Source organism: Lissotriton vulgaris, unplaced genomic scaffold (assembly GCF_964263255.1).
Source record: "Lissotriton vulgaris unplaced genomic scaffold, aLisVul1.2 SCAFFOLD_2100, whole genome shotgun sequence".
NCBI classification, from domain to species: Eukaryota; Metazoa; Chordata; class Amphibia; order Caudata; family Salamandridae; genus Lissotriton; species Lissotriton vulgaris.
Genome location: NW_028249252.1, coordinates 12150 through 27286, shown reverse-complemented (window position 1 = coordinate 27286; position 15137 = coordinate 12150). Strand labels below are relative to the sequence as shown.

Genomic DNA, 15137 nt, shown 5'->3' with positions numbered 1-15137 from the left:
GGAACAAGGCTGAGGAGGCCGCAGGCAGTGGGAGAGCACCTGGGGGAAACTCACAACACCCGGCGGTGGGAGGAGACCGGCCGGCGGGGTGCCCGGACGCTGACAACCCGAAGAACCATGGGGAAAAAGGAGACTCTGCCGAAAGGACCCAAACAAGGCCCGATGGACAACTTTGCGGCACCGCGCCAGGGGCAGAAGGTCCACCCGCGCCCTCGAACACGCGTTCAGACACTGAGCTACTGATGGCGGCAATTCAGGCCTCCCGCACCGACATTCAGGAGCCCAGGGCGGCACTGGAGGTCAAAATCGGCTCGGTGGGCTCGGAAGTGACACTCTTACGACAGGACTTCCGCAATCTATCTGACAGGGTCACCGCTGCGGAGGCTCGAGTGGGAGAAGCCGAGGATTCAATCACAACTCTTCGAAGAGACATGGCAGAACTTGCGGCCACGAATCGCCAGCTCACCTGGAAGGTGGACTACGCCGAAAATAGGGCCCGGCGCAACACCCTACGCTTTGTAGGGTTCAGAGAAGGAATTGAAAAGAACAACATGGTATCCTTCCTTCATGCGTGGCTACGAGAAACATTCCCCCTGGCGCAATTCTCACCATGCTTCATAATAGAGAGGGCACACAAAGCACTCCTCGCGAAACTGCCTGAGGGAGCAAGACCGCGTCCGGTCATTGCACGTTTTTTGAACTTTGCAGACAGAGATTTGATACTGAGGGAGGCGAGGAAGATGGGGGAGATTCGTCTGGAAAACTCGCATGTTATGATCTTCCCGGACTATAGGCAGGAGATGCAAAAGCAGAGGCGATCCTTCGACTCAGTAAAGGCTAAAGTCAGAGACTTAAAAATTCCGTACATGTTACTGTTCCCTGCGAAGCTTAAGGTGATATTCAATGAGCGGACACTCTTTTTCGTACACCCGGAAGACGCTTGGCAATGGCTGGAGGAGCGTCCGATCCTCAACAGTAGAGAGAGTGACGTGCTAGATAGGTCACGGAAAAATGCGACACACTGGGAACATACGAAACCTCAATGACTGAAATCCAGGCGATCTAAGAGGCAAACCCCAGCGACGCCATACAGAAGCCGCGGTACAGGACAGGCAAGGAAAGAGCGCTCCGCTTCTCCAAGAGGTGCAGCTGCATCCGGGTCGAGAGGCGCGGCGTTGCGCACCACTTTATTGTGCTTTGTTTGACACGTAGATAGGGTTGATGGGTGTTTACTAGGGTGGGTTGGCGGGTGGGCGACAGGCCTACTCCTTCGAAAAGCTATGTCCTGTGCAAGGACACATCTGGAAGGGGAGGGAGGGGGATGCTCAAGTTGGTGGGGATGCAGGGGGAAGGGCATTACAGTTATTTGTATTTCAAATTTGTTGGGGCAGGGTACGGGGAGGGACTCAGGTGGGAACACTGAAGACTCGGGTAGAAAATCACTTCAGCAATTTATGTCTTCGCAACACTGCCAACCGTAAGTGTTGGGTCACACATGGTCACTGCACTCTTCCATGGCCGGTACCGTAGACGCATCACGCGTGGCTGGCAAGAGGTTGAACATACTGACGTGGAATGTCAATGGGTTGGGATCGAAAATCAAGAGAGGGCTGGTAAACGCATACATTAAAAAGACTGACCCGACATCATTTTTCTGCAAGAGACGCATCTTAGGGGTACTCAGTGTTCCTTTGTTGCTAGGGGCAAATACAGGATGTTGGTCCATGCGGGTTACACTTCAGACTCCAGGGGAGTGGCAGTCATGATTAAAAAATCCCAACCTTTCGCCATCACACATACGTGGCTTGACCCACAGGGTACCTATGCGGGAGTTCAGGGCAACTGGAATAGGCACACCTATTCCTTGATCTCTGTTTATGCACCACCTAAGCTGCAGTCGCGCACAAATGCCTCAGTCGCGAACATCCTCTTAGACACAGCAGACAAGATACAGGTGGTGGGAGGGGACTTTAATGATGTCATGGACGTTGCCCTCGACAGATCAGGCACCACAGTTGACGGCGGACATAGGACGGCATTGTTTGATCTGATGTCCTCCTTGGGGCTGACAGACGCGTGGCGGTGGCTTCATCCGACGCAGCGCGCCTACTCCACCTACTCAGGGGCATATCGGACATTCTCCCATCTTGATTATGTTTTCATGCACAGGCAATGGCTGGAAGTAGGGGATGTAGCTGACTACAGAGCCAGGGGCATCTCTGACCACTCACCTTTGTATGTTAGAGTAGGGCGTGACAGAGCTGAGGATGCGGGGTACTGGCGACTCGCGGCCTGGGACCTCCAGAACGCAAAAATACTGAAAGATGTGAGGACAGACATAAAGATATACCTCGAGGACAATGTAAAAAATCACATTATGGGAGGCCCTGAAACCAGTCATGCGCGATAGGATTAGGCTTCAACTAGGGGAAGACAGACGGCGACTTCAGGCAGAGGTAGCAGCCCTGGAACAGTCTATTCTAAAATAGGAAGGCGAATACCTAGCCCATAAGTCCGAAAACTCCCTGCGGCGGTTACTTGATGTTCAGAAGCAATATCGGGAATTGGTGACTAACGAAGCCAAGACCTAATCACAAGCGACCTACACAGATTGTATGACGTGGGGGATAAGTCAGGGAAATTACTGGCATGGCTCAGCAAGAAGGAGAGAGCAGAGAGGTGGATAGATGGCATAGCCACGATGGGAGGTAATGCGGTCAAAACTGACGTAGAAATAGCGGAGGCTTTTGCTACCCACTATGAAACCTTATACAAAGCGCGCAACCTGGCGACTTACGAGGAGGCCCTTCAGTATCTGGACAACACCACCTTGCCGGTCCTTCCACCGGAAGACGTGGACACATTAGAAGCTGACATAACCTTAGAAGACATCACGACCGCTATTGCCAGACTCCGACCGGGTAAAACACCGGGCCCGAATGGATTCCCGGCAGAACTCTTTAAACGCACATCAGACCTGCAGACCCCCCACCTTCGGGGCCTCCTAGTAGACGCCCTTGAGATAGGAGAACTCCCTCCGGATCTTACTATGGCCACAATTATACCATTATACAAGGAGGGTAAGCCACGAACTGAATGTGCCTCCTACCGGCCGATATCTCTACTCAACACAGAAGTAAAAGTGCTGGCGACCATCCTAGCGGTTCGCTTGAGGGCGGTCATAACAGGTCTGGTACATATGGACCAGTCAGGCTTCCTACCTGACAGGGCAACGAAGCTAAATCTCCGCAGAACTCATAACTGGCTCCAGGAGGTAAAGGAGAGGGAAGACCCACACTGGTTCCTCTCCCTGGACGCTGAAAAAGCGTTCGATGCGGTACATTGGCCCTTCCTGTTTGCAGTGCTCTGGAGATTTGGATTCGGTCCAAAGTTCACGGCGTGGATCAGACTACTCTATACCGGCCCATGGGCTAGGGTGAGGGTTAATGGAACGCTCTCCCGAATATTTCCTATCCAGAGAGGTACTAGGCAAGGATGCCCCCTGTCCCCACTTCTCTTTACACTTGTAATAGAAGCCCTAGTGGACAGGGTCAGACACAATGCAAATATCCACGGCTGCACTGATGGGGCGACGACGCCTCCCCACCCCGAAAAGATTTCGCTTTACGCAGATGACGTCCTGCTCTATATAACAGAGCCAGAGACGACCGTACTGGAGCTCTTCCGAGAATTGGAACAATATGGGGAGATGGCGGGCCACAAAATAAATTGGCACAAATCAGTACTATACGACCCGAAGGGGAGAAATCAGTGGGGGAGTTTACCAGGGGAACTGACGACGACAGCAGAAGGGTTCCAGTACCTGGGGGTTTATATTACGACGAACATCCCTCTCTCGTTCCAAAAAAACGTGGAGCGTATCATCGTGAACGTGGTGGCGGATATGGACCGTTGGAGACAGCTCCCTTTAACACTCCTGGGCAGGGCGGCCATGTATAAAATGGTTGTCCTACCGAAATTTCTATACGCCCTCCAAAACGAGTACTATCCGCTGCCAACTACGGTCTTCTCCAGGATCCATGCAGATTTGTGATCTTTCCTCTGGCTCGGGAAACAGGCGAGGGTGGCCCTGGCCACACTACAAAGACACCAGTACAACGGGGGAATCTCGCTTCCCAATTTGGAAGCCTACTATTGGGTGGAACATCTGACTCCAATCAATGATTGGCTCCATGCGGCAGCGGACCACCCAACATATTCCCTGGAAAGAGCTAAGCTGGCGCCCAGAAATATACTGCAGTATCTCTATGGGGATGCGAGGAGAGCCCACCTTCTCCCTGCTACATCCATAACGCCAAGGGCCTGGACGAAAGCTACAAAACGCATGGGGTGGGAACACAAACCTACAAGGCAGACACCACTGTGGTATTGTCGCTGGCTACATGAGTTACATAAAATACGTGGATTCCAGAGATGGGACGACATTGGCATTTCTACTATTGGAGATGTAATAGCCAAGGGGGAACTAAAGTCGTTCAGGGCCCTCCAAATGGAGTTCGGGTTGCACACCACGCAACATTTCAAATAGGTACAGCTGCGCCATGCCTGGCAGACCCAGAATATCTTGCTGCTTGTTATTCCCGAGTATGCCCCACTAGAGGGGAGACTGCTCCAGGAACACATGGTTGGACAGGCGGTGTCCCTCACATATAAAACACTGACGAACCATATGTTGGGTGACTTAACAAAACTTAGACAGGTATGGGAGGCGGAGGGAGGGGAGATGGAAGACCTGGACTGGGAGATAGTCTTGACACACCCCCGGGAAGTGGCCATCAAGTCCAGGCTGCGACTGATCCAATTTAACTTTCTCCACAGAACATACTTCGACAGGGTACGTCTATACAAAATGGGGAGAATAGAGGGACCAAGATGCCTTAGGTGCCGGCGGGAGGAGGGGGACTTCTTTCATACAGTATGGACCTGTTCTGTCATACAGAGGTACTGGTCGCAGATCTTTCAGGAACTTGAAGAAGTCCTCGGGGCCCCCATCCCTATAGACCCTAAGTTGGCGCTGCTTGGTATGACGACCGAAGTAGACCTGACCCGCCCACTACTCATTTTCCTGGTCCTGGCATTAGTAGTTGCCAAGCGGGACATTGCAAAACATTGGGGAGCGCCAGAATCCCCGGACCTAGAGGAGTGGAGGAGAGGTTTAGACCTGTATATGGCAGCGGAGAGGGTCACGTACAAGGCGAGAGGTTGTCCCCGGAAATTCAGGAAAGTTTGGTCTAAATGGAGACACTATCATGGATTGGATGGGGGGTTGTAATGGGATGTGAGAGGTTAGAGGGATTGCGTCACTGCTTTTGTCCGGTTGGGGTATAGGAGGGACTGAATGGACATGCTTTCAACCGCACGAGGAGTAGAGGGTCACTGATCATAACAAGCTCCGAACAAATGTATGTACCTGGCTGATGGTGGGAGAGAGAGGGAGGGAGAGGTAAGCGAAAATGATACGTTTCTGTAAACTGCTTGTATATTGCTGAATTCTATCTTGAGTTTTTTAACGTTTGACCGCCGTGGGTTGAGGGAGGGGGGAGGGAAGGGGACAGTTTCAATACTTACAACAAAAAAGAAAAAGTGAAAACTTGGGTAGCCTAAGACTGATCATGGCTGGCAACCTTGGGAGTAACAGAGCCACTGCCGACGCGCGCCGCCCGACCTCTGGGGTGTGGGCTGAATGGCCGTGTATCTTTCGGGGTGCGAGGTAATAATAGCTACTGTACACAGAGTTTCGCTGACAGATTGTATAATGGCCCCTTGTGTATCTGCAATAAAAATAAATTTAAAAAAAAGAAAGAATGATGATGTTCTAACAGCATTAAGAAGGTTTCAGATTGCATATAATGTTTTGTAGGGGACGTTATATGTATGATGTTAAAGTATAGCATTTAAATTAACGTGATGAATAAAATGTGATTTTATCAAAAAAAGAATAGAATTTAATTCTGTATATCTTTATAGGGAAAAGACCAATAACCCTGTCAGAGACAGACAAAACGTACTTGTCTTGAAAAAGATGGTGTAAAATTTTCAAGCCATCGAAACGCGTTGACGCATTCACCTGTACCATCCCATTAAGCAACATTTCTGTCAATCATCAAATATTTGAAAGTGGATGACATTATGTGGCAGTAAAATATATGAGATGTACAAAGAGGAATGACAAATTTAAGTCACATAACATGTTCTGTCTTGTATAAATTATGCTGGTCATAATTGTATGATTGTTTTTATGTATTTTTATCTATGCTCTTACATTGTGGGGATTAAGAATTGCATATATTTCTAATGATTTTATGTTAAGATGTATTTTCAATACATTTTGAAATCATTTATTTATTTACGTTGTTATACTATATTGTTGTATGTTGATTGTGTATTTATATATCACGGTCCAGGGAAACTCTGCCCTCTATTGGTTTAACTCTATTGGTTTAATTACCCTATTTCTCTTGACATTCCCAAGGGGTACCTCTCTCACTCTAAATCTCCATATACTTGTATGCAGAATCCGAATTAGGACTTTGGGACACAGTTACTAATATTACTGGGGAAGACGACGCCACGTACAGCGTTCCGCCTTCTCAAACATCGACTTACTACGAGCCTTCTGAGACACACGCAAGGTATCTATACGAGCAGTTTTGTGCGTAGATTTACCTAATATATGGATTACCATGGGTTACAGTGGTTTATATTACTAAACGCAGTATAAGACTTGAGTTTGTATAATAATAATGCATGGCAAGTTTAGAACTGATAGATATTTCCCATGATAATCTGGTACAACAGATAAGATATCTATAATTTTAATAATACAGACAGGTTTAGGTCGGTAAAATGGGATCAGCACAGCGATTCCATAACTAATAGTTGTGACGGAATCCACTCCCGTTTTTAGTTTTTAAGGATAAGATGATACACAATAGGTTGGTGATTGATTTGGAGGAGTCGGTAATGGATGAGTAATATGGTGCTCGATGGAAATGTTATGAAGACTGGAAATAATGGACAGGTATGATTCTGTTTCAGAATTTCTGAGCATACGACATAAGATACCTACATCCTCACCCAGGACGACAATTGGCCGGGACGGAATTACAATCGGTCGGAAGGTAGGCTCTTTTGGTGACATTTTGATTATATGTCAACTAGTTAGGAGTGATTACGTTTTCTGATGTTTGCCCGAATACTCATATTGGTCTTATGAATTACAGGCCAGCTGATCTCGATTCCAGTATCTCAGGTATGCTACTCCTGGGGTATACACTGTAAGCCCTACAGATAGCATGAAGAATATGTCTCACTAAACTCACACTTTTGGGGTGCTTATCCTCTACCTTAAAAGGGGACTGAGGGACTATGTACACATATGCATAGATCTTGATGCAAAACATATGTGTGATGTTGTTACATCGCATTGTATATATGTTTTACAGCCCTGACGAAGTCGCGGGTGAACTACCCAGGCAGCGACGAAACACGTGTTGGCAACAACTTTTGGAATAAAGAAAAGAAAATATGAATACGGAGATTGTTTACTGCTATTTTTTGTATATATATATATATGAACAAAACGGAATAAGGGTTTATGTGTGCTAGGACATTGTAACAAAATTTGTACAGTTCTCATGTGGAGTACTGAATGATGAGGTCAAGGATGAGGACCCCCTTGCTAAGCACCATAACACACTAAATAGTATAGTACAGATACACCGATAATCAAGTGAGGCGCCACTATCACTAGACTATACTCATCCTCCCGAGAAAGAATATAGCAGCCATGGTTGCTGCTTTTTTATTTTATGCAACTAACAACCATAGACAAAGCCAATAGTTCTGGCTTGTTACAAAAAAACCTGATGGCAGTGGTACACAACAGCCAGCACCTCCGTAAAAGGTTGCCACAAAGTTAACAAGATGAAGCAGATTTTCTCCAGCGGGTTCAATACCAAGCACTGTGCCATCCACAGTGCTGATCTATATGTAGAAAATCTTCATATAGCAAAACAATAATCTGAATGACAGAGCACAGCTCAAATACGTTATAAAGGGGACTCAAGTGGGTCCACAGCTCTGAGAACAATAGTAGCACAAGTCCAATTATATATGTAACAGAAATATTTTATTCATAAGTCTTCTCAAATGTTGACACGTAGAGACAGAAACAAGAACAGTCGACACGTGTTTTATCTTGGGACGACTTTTTCAAGGCTGTTTAACAGAAAAGTACATTTCATTCATAACTTTTTAATAGTTATTCACAAAAAACGTTTTTGTATGTAGAAAAATCTATTAAGATTCTAATAAAAACATGCCTGTAGAAGAAACAAGAAGGGGTAGAAAGGAAGGTCTTAAAAGTGTTGGTTAAAAAAGGGAAACGAAGGGAAAATGTTGGAAATATCCAGTGAATCACAAAGACACCCACGTACACAAATTGAAGCTCCAAGTGAAAGAAAGAAAAAGTTAATTAAAATGAAAAATAGACCCAATCTCCATATAGTAAGCCAATTCCAAATCCAAGGATAATTGGTGAAGTGAAACAATTCCAGAGAGAAACATATAAGTAAATACCCAAGTTGAGAATGTTATAAATATCATATGAGGCTTTTCAAAGGGTATTCTGATGAGGTAGTATGGCTGCCAAGCTAGAAGATGTTCTGCAAATACGTAGAATGTATACTAAAAATAAAATAAAGGCGAAAATCCACGAGTTATTCCTATACAATCTTCTTATATGTTTTACAACTAGCTCCTCAAAGTCCTGATTGATCTCGTCAAAACATAGATCCACATGACCTTTCATACCAGCTAAAAAATATATTTACTGGAAAGGTATATATGTGATGTAGTATAGTAAAAAAAAAAGAAATATATATATATAATGTAACTAATGCAAGATACAATGAATGGTTTAACTCATGTGGGCTGCTTAGTAACAAGCCAAAACTTACTAAATCCAATAAAGAGTACTGGGCCCGCAGACTAATAACCAGCAGTAAGATGGAGCATCCGAAATATGAGACCCCTCACAGCGTAAGTACCAGCAGCTAAAGAGATCAGTATAGGTGATAGTAAATGTAAAGAATCAAAAGATGACTTAAATCACCTATCTCTAAAAACCAGCTATATAGTGACACTAACAACCTCTCTTCCCTACACTTACTTTAGAGAGGAGTATCTGTGGCCCAAGTAGTCGGTCAGAAATATTTTCTCTGTGTCGAGTGAACCTTCGTAGTAGTTATACGTAAGTAAAGAGTCCTGGAACGACAAGTAAGTAGAAACCAGAACATTGGTATGCAAACTATTGGACAACAGGTAGTGTGCTCTTGCACTTGCCCTAATCGTCAAACATCGAAAAGCCTGAAGAAGCCATCAGATACAGGGAACACTTACTCATAAATATTCAGAACGATCTTCTACTTCAATATTGGTGAGAGCGCCATGATAGCAAGCATAAACCACTTAGTAATGGTATGGTCAGAAAGCCTCCGGGTGTAGGCAGCTAAATGGAAAAACATTTAAATAGGCCATTAGGTCAGCGGTAGTATCGAGCATATAGAGTGCCTTGAACGCACCAGGTTGAACAAACAAACCAATGTTGAGACAAAACAAGAACAATACAAACTCATCATAGAAATAATGAGTAGATGTTACGTCCTCTGTAGTTGTGTCCCTCCGTGGACACCGTTCTGCCATTGCTTTCTTGATGTCCCTGTGCGGATACCGGACCAGCCGTGAGGTCATCAGCTGACAGTTGGCAACTGATCACTGCTTTGACTGCTTTGACAAGTTACGCTATAGCTCCCCTGGAGCCTGTGTTGACGATTATAAATAAAGAACTTCTTCGCTTATTATCTGGTGTGTATCAGAGTTCTTTACAAAGTGGCGACGAGCACCAACACGAGAACTCAGCACTTAAGGAAATATACAAGGATACAGTCATAGAAGATACGCGATTTCAAGTACCTCGTGTCAGGTGAATTCCAAGATTTGCAAAGAATAAATTGATGTCGTTAACATCAGTGCACTTAAGGTCGGAGAACAGTCAAATATGTAATTAAGGTAAACACAGTAAACTCAAACGAGTAAAAATACTGAAGAAAAAGAAACTTGATAAAATTTGAACATGCAGAAATGAACTTTGGCTAAAATACTTACTTGGAACTTGCAATCGAAATAAGAAGTAACAAGGAAAAATTATCGGAAAAAAACGTACTACAACAAAGAAACCAACAAGAATTTTCAGCGAACAACAAGCCAAACTTCATCTAAAACTCTAAACAGCAAGTAAGCTTCGAGCAACACATTTCAAGGTTAATATTAAAAAATTTGACACTTTCTCTTCAACTTTTAATATTGCTGGAATTACATTCTGACTGGAAAATACACTTGCTGAGGTACACAACTGCCTTAACGAACACTCACCAACTGCTGCCTTGAATTATTCTTCCTACGTCATCAGTCCATCTGTGTAAACGTCAGCGACGTAGACGGACGCCTCCAACGTCAAGCGGCCATCTTTAAAGTAATAAATCAGCAGTCCAGTTTACCTGCCTTGTACGTCAGCGCCATTTTAAAAAAAATAAAGAAGGAAAAATAAACACTTCTCATCCACACAGCCGGAGCGTAATTAAGAAGCATCTTACTAGCAGAAGGGATACTCAAGGATATATAAATAAAGAACTTCTTCGCCATTATCTGGTGTGTATCAGAGTTCTTTACAGTAGATCTCTGGTGGAACAGGTCACCCAATCCACCCCCATCGAGGAGCGAAAATCCTTAGTCACTTGGCAGAACTTTGCCGCCATCTCAGAGGTTGAGCTTCTCAAATGCATCCGCGAAATCAAACCCTCCAACCATTCTTCTGACCCCAAACCCAGTGGCATCGCCATTAATTTCTATACTGACACTCTCTCCTACTGGACCAGGTTAGTCAATCTCTTCCTCAGTCAAGGATCCCTCCCAATTGTCCTCAAAACTGGTCAGGTTTACCCCCTTCTAAAAAAAACCCTCTGCAGATGCAAATGACCTCAATAACTTCCGCCCCATCACCAATCTCCCTTTTCTTTCAAAGATCACAGAAAAATGTGTTGCAAAACAACTCTCCCAACACATTATGGACAATAATCTCCTCAACATGTTCCAGTCGGGCTTTATTCAAAACTGCAGCACTGAAACAACACTTCTGCTAGTATTCGATGATGCGCTGCATATTCTTAATTCGGGGGAATCGTGCCTTCTGATTCTTCTTGACCTCTCTGCACCTTTTGACACTGTTAATCACGACACCCTCCTTAACATTCTCCGACAGAGAATGGGCGTGGAAGGCACAGTACTCAAATGGTTTGCCTCTTTCCTCTCGGACAGATCCCAAATGATCAAGATTGCGAACAGTCTGTCGTCTCCACTGGTGGTTGGTCAAGGTGACCCTCAAGGTTCTATCCTTGCTCCCACTCTGTTCAATCTCTACTTGGAATCATTAGGGAACCTTCTAAGCAAATCTGGAATCCTCTACCATCTTTATGCGGATAATACCCAAATCTACCTCAAGGTGTCTTCCCCTCATGATCTCTCACTACTCAGCTCTACTCTCAACCCTATTCACAACTGGATGTTAGCTCACCAAGTAATTCACATTCCCTCTAAAAAGGAATTCCTCCTCTTATCTAGCTCTCTCTCTCCGCCTCCTGTTCAATCCTGGATGGATCAATCAAATCTACTCAACAGTAAACCCATCATTGTGGACTGCGCTAAATCCTTAGGTGTCATACTTGACAAAAGACTCAACCTAACCTCACAGTTCCATGGCCCAGATCGCACGTTATCAGCTGTGCCTTTTATGGGGGATTCGCCGGTTCTGCCCGGAGAATGACCTAAAAACCTTGGTCCAATCGCTAGTTCTCTCTAGACTGGACTATTGTAATTCTCTTCTGACTTGGCCTTCCCAAATCTCACCTCTCCCCCCTCAAATCCGTCCTCCATTCAGCAGCTCGCTTCATTTCAGGGTCCAAACGAAGTGACCACATCACTCCTATCCTATCTTATCTTCTCTCCGATGGCTTCCCATCAAGGCTAGAGCTATCTACAAAACAGCATGCATCACCCACAAAGCTTTGCACTCTTCCTTCCCTCGCTATCTGGCGAAGAAACTGAAATTGGCTGGAGGCTCAAGACCTTCTCGCAATGCGGAAAAGTTCCTGCTTGAGCCCCACCTCCATCAAAAGGGAAAAATTGATGGCACAATCGTTCTCAGGTAATGCTGTGAGAATCTGGAACTCGCTTCCTCCTTCGCACCGCTCCGTGCCATCACCTCCATCCAGATCTTCAAAGCGGACCTCAAATCTCTTTAATTCCAAAGACACTTTCAGAACTAATTCCCTCCTTCTCAGTAAATTCGTCACTTATATTTATATTTTTGTTTGTACATCCTGTGCTTGCTGCGGTTAATATTGTGTTTTTTTTACCTGCGTTGTTTTGATTCTATGGCCTGCTATTTTTCGCCAGGAAGTGCTTTAGTCATTGTAAAATTTGTCATATATATTCATATTTTTGCTTGTACAGTCTGCGCTTGCTGTGCTTGAGATTGTGTGCCTTTTTCCTGCGTCGCTTTGATTCTATGGCATGCTATTTTTGTTTGTTCCATTCCTGTAACCGTTCTCTCATGTAACGTAACTGGTTCTATAGTAAAGCGCTCTGACACTTTCGGGTAAAGTCCGCGCTTTATAAAAATGCATTAACCCTTTCCGTGCACGTGACGGAACCACTCCATCACGAGCTACGGACGCGCTGTGCTGGTGACGGAATGGTTCCTTCATGACCCGGCCGCCGCGCCTGCGCGGCATCAATTCCGCGCCTGCGCGGCGTGTTCTATGGAGCAGGCGGGCCGTGACGGAACTACTCCGTCACAAGCATAGCGCGCCCGCGGCTTGTGACGGAGTGGTTCCGTCACGAGCATGGCGGCGCCGCGCGGCTCCCCCCTAGCGCCGCCGTGGAATTACAGCCACGGCCAAGGGGTTAAAAAAATAAAATAAAATAAATAAAAACAAACACCAGTAATCAGACACCAGGGACATTACTTGGTATTCCACAAATACACACACGGTGAATGGGATTATATGGAATTGTTTGACTATGGCGATGACGTTCATAGTCTCTATTTTGTTCTTCATAAATAACAACAACAAAAACAACAACAAAAAACATAAGATCCACTAAAAATATTATTAAACACACACAAATGATTGGGCGCTTTGAGGACACCTCTCACATGTTTTTACCTTTGATACTTGCACAAGTGCCACCTTGCCTACGTAACGCCTGTTCTTGTGCCTAGCACTTATTGCAGTATTATACCTCAAATTATACTCTGTTTTCTCTTTTAACTGCACACTTGTCACTTTTCCTCTTGTGCACTTTTGACTACCTCATGTATTTTTGGTTGCTCGCAATTTTTACTACCTCAAGTATTTTGTTTGCTCACAATTGTCACTATTACCTTATGTAAGTAACGTATGTTTTAGTAATCTGCTATTCTGTAATGTTTCTCATTATGTTTCATTTCTGTTCCTAATGTGAAGCGCTCTGACGCCTTCGGGTAAAGTCCGCGCTATATAAAAATGCATAAATAAAATAAAATAAAAACCTCACCTCTCCTTGTGCACCGCTCAGTGGGGTTTGCAGGGCCTGGGAGGGAGGGGGCACACCGGGGGCCGGCCCGCCTGAGTCCGGCACCGAGGGCCCGGCTGCCTGTGAGGAGTGGGGCCCGGTGTGTTATTCCCCCAAACGAACAGTAGATGGCGTCTCACGGTTGCGCAGGCGCAGCACCGCGCGTCACAGCTGCGCTCGTGCGCAGCAAAGACACTACTCCCTATCGCAGAACAATCAAAAAGTGTTGGGCCCTTACACTGACTGCAGACTGTGAACAGCCCTGGACAGAGGACGCTCAGCGTCACTGCGCCTGCGCAGAGGAGAGACACCCCCCCATAGAGGAGCCGGACAGAGGAGCTTTGCACTTCAGTACATCTCAGCGCGTGCTGTATCTCATTCAATGTGACCCTGCTCGGACCCCGTCCCACCTGCACTGGTACTGACGTGGAGCCCTTTACTGCGCCCCGGGCCTGTGCTGCGCTCCGTGCTGTGAACTAAATAAAGGAATATTTCTTGCAAAGACTTCTGGTGTTCGATTGCGAACACAATGTCTGTCCTTAGCGCATGCGCAGTTGTTAAGCCGAAGCCTCTTTTACCCACACTGTCGGAAGCAGTGTCTATACTCGGCGCATGCGCAGTTGTTCATCCAAGACCTAAGCCCTTCCTGAACTCGGGCTCCGTGGCAGGAGGCAGTGTCTGTTCTCGGCGCATGCGCAGTTGTTCATCCGAGGCCCTCTTTTAAACCGACCCCAGCAGGGCCCGCAGCACCCACATGAAACCCCAGGTGAGGTCCAGAGATACAAAGATTGTCTGCTGATGGGGGGTCTCGAACCTGCTCTCCGGGAATCATTTGTTCTTGTTGTTGTTGTATTGAAGGATGATTATTTTGTATCAAAAATGCTCGTTGGCCTCAGTGGTGGAGTTGGGTCACTCTTTTGAAGGCCTCAGCAAACGGTCACATTTTGTCTGTGTGATGAGAAGATCGACTTGAATTCTGTTTTTGGCTTTCACCAGAGTAAAAGGGGGCAGCCCCGCCAACTGAAAGTGAAAGAACACACTCCCTGTCAGCACCGACTGCGCCTCATTGTACCTGGGCCTGCACAGCATCATCTGATGAGGCTAAAACTCCCCCAAATATGTCTCAACCTCACTAGAGCCTCAGTAACCAGGCAGCAATCATTTCATTTCATAAATCTTTATTTCGGTAATATTATCACCATAAAATACACAAGGTACATTCATCATTGATAAAACAATAAAACTTTAAAACATCACAGTCCATTTTAGTCATCAAATTAACGGTTACAAGGTTCGGGATCAGAGTACACTTAGTGACCAGCCTTGAGACTCTGTATCCTCAGCGTCCATATTACGCCTAGATATTTGGCTACAGCAAAAACAATGTGGTCAGTCATATCTGTCTTTAGTACTCTGAACGCGGCCAGACACTTAGCGAACCC

General features: G+C 45.7%; 1 protein-coding gene across 1 annotated transcript in view; it reads right to left on the bottom strand.

The window, feature by feature from the left end:
• Window positions 1–13806, bottom strand: part of LOC147663641 (uncharacterized) — a 225493-nt gene extending 211687 nt beyond the window's left edge. The window contains exon 1 of the mRNA XM_086950302.1: window positions 13678–13806. The gene's annotated coding sequence lies outside the window, so the exon portion shown is untranslated. The remainder of the gene's footprint in view (window positions 1–13677) is intronic.
• Between the last annotated feature and the right edge of the window lie 1331 nt (window positions 13807–15137).